The 2,395-nt window shown below is 41.0% G+C and overlaps 1 non-coding gene across 1 annotated transcript; it reads right to left on the bottom strand.

The window, feature by feature from the left end:
• Positions 1-346: 346 nt before the first annotated feature.
• Positions 347-453, bottom strand: LOC145135232 (small nucleolar RNA R71). Its single transcript, XR_013719694.1, has one exon. It is a non-coding gene; the product is annotated as a small nucleolar RNA R71 (small nucleolar RNA).
• Between the last annotated feature and the right edge of the window lie 1,942 nt (positions 454-2,395).

Here is a 2,395-nt window from a genome sequence, read left to right as displayed (position 1 = left end):
GAAGCGTATTCGAGAAGATGTTGGTCTGGGATTAGTACAACCCGCGATTCCTGCCACTGCCATATTCGAGCTAAAGGGACACATCCTTAATGCACTAAAGGATATTCCGTTTCATGGAAAGGATCACGAGGATGCTTTCAAACATCTAGATGAGGTCAACGACATTGCTGACTATTTCAATGTCCCAAATGTCAATAGAGATACTGTCTTGCTGAGGATGCTACCAGTCACTTTCAAAGGAGCTGCAAAAGACTGATTGAAAGCACTCCCACCCAGTACAATCACTACTTGTGCTCAAATGCGTGAGCAGTTTCTAGACCAATTTTGCCCACCATCCAATATAGCAAAACTCAAGAAGGCAATAGCCAACTTTGAGCAACAACCGGGGGAGTCACTATATGAGGCATGGGAGCGTTACAAAGGATTGTTAAGGAATTGTCCTCAACATGACCTTAATATTCAACAAGAGATGTCTATTTTCTATGATGGGGTCAATGTCATGACTAGGCAACTCCTTGATTTGCAAGGACCTCTCACGAAGAAGAATCCTAACCAGATCGAGGTGCTAATTGAAGAGTTCGCGAAGCATTCTCGTGAGTACCACAACCCAAGACATGATGGAGTAAAAGGTAGTGGAGGTGCGCATTCTGAAGAGATGACTGCTATGATGGCAATGCTTAACAATATGGATCGGAGATTGACCTAATTGGACCAATCAATTCATGCAATAAGAGTTGGATGTGAAAGGTGTAATGGTCCACATTTGACCAAGGATTGCAGTTTAGATGATAGCGGGTATAAAAAGGCTCAAGTTTGCTACTCGAGTGAGGATAAATATGATGAGGATTGGAGAAAACCAAAGAAAGAGTGGCTGCCATACGATGAGTACAAGAAGAAAAGGGAAGAAAAATATAAGAAGACATGCCGAGGCTTCTACCAAAAAGAGCAACCACCAGCCGAGAAGAAAGTAGACTTGGAAAATATTTTGACCCGATTTATGGAGGTCTCCGAGAAAAGGCATGATGATACTGATGCAGTGCTAAAGGAACACATGAAAATTATGAAAGAGCAACAAGCAATGATGATTGACCAGCAAGCCTCATTAAGAAATCATCAAGCATCGATTCATAATCTAGAAGTCCAAGTTGGTCAACTAACTACTTTGGTGAGCAACAAATTATCCCCTCAATTTCCCGAAAAGAAGACTCATTCCCATGTAATGATGATTGATACTGAAGAAGAGGCCATCTCTGAGTTCCTAGAAGCACTAGAGGTGGAACCAAAGCCATCCGGACCAAAGCCAAAGAAGTCAAAGATTGAAATCGAAGATGTTGCTGAAGTACCAGACTCACGACGTGAGCCCGATGTGCTCACGTCGTGGGTTCAGTCTGAACAGAAAAATTTTGTAAATGTTCCGGCTTATAAACCGCCTTTACCATTCCCGTCTCGAGCTAATCTCAGCCCACCGGAAAGGGAAGATCTGGAGTTTATCAAGCAAGTAAAGGGTACTCCTATTAATACTCCTTTTATTGAGTCATTATCTAAAATTCCAGAGTTATGCTAAGTTCCTTCAAGACCTTATAGACACTCGTCAGCAATTAAAGAAGAACTCCAAGGTTATTCTTAGTGAACAAAGCTCAAGAGTTGTATTAGGAGAAATACCTAAGAAGATGGGAGATCTTGGACGCCTCACTCTTCCATGTGAGTTTGGAAACAATTTGAAGACTTATGCTTTAGCCGATTCTGGGGCTAGCATAAATTTGATTCCATATTCATTCTATCAAAAGCTGAATATTCAGAAAATGAAGGCTACAAAGATGACCATGCACATGGCCAATCGTTCGGTGACGCACCCAAGGGGAATCGTAGAAGACATCCTTGTTAAATTTAGGAAATTTGTTTTACCAGTTGACTTTGTGCTTATGGATATGAAGGAGGATGTAAATGTCCCAATCATTCTTGGTCGCCCTTTACTAAATACTGATAGGGCTTTAGTTGATGTTCGTGAATCCAAGCTTACATTGAGGGTTGGTGATGATGAGGAAAAAATTGGAATACAAGATGGATTTCAAGGAGATGATGTAGAAGAAGAGGTGTTTAATATTGATGAAGATAATGAACTTGAAGAATTAGAAAAGCTCATGGAGGAAGAAATCAAGACAATTCATCAAGTAAAACGCACCATACCGAGAGCATCCGTCCCGTTTTTCGTTGAAGTCATTACCTACACAAAACCAACAAATATGATGAGTGAGGAAAGCGATGATTTGTCAAGTGATGAAGACGAGGCTACTTCCAAGGAGATGAGTCCAGTGGTGAAGGAAGAAAAGATTCCTATGGAGCTTAATAAGAGTGATGAAAAATTAGAGACTAAAGGGATCAAATGCAAGCTCGA

Source organism: Lactuca virosa, chromosome 8, assembly GCF_052849685.1.
Source record: "Lactuca virosa cultivar CGN04683 chromosome 8, Lactuca_virosa_CGN04683_v6, whole genome shotgun sequence".
Taxonomy (NCBI): domain Eukaryota; kingdom Viridiplantae; phylum Streptophyta; class Magnoliopsida; order Asterales; family Asteraceae; genus Lactuca; species Lactuca virosa.
Note: the sequence above shows the minus strand (reverse complement) of the source record. Positions and strands in the feature narration are given on the sequence as shown.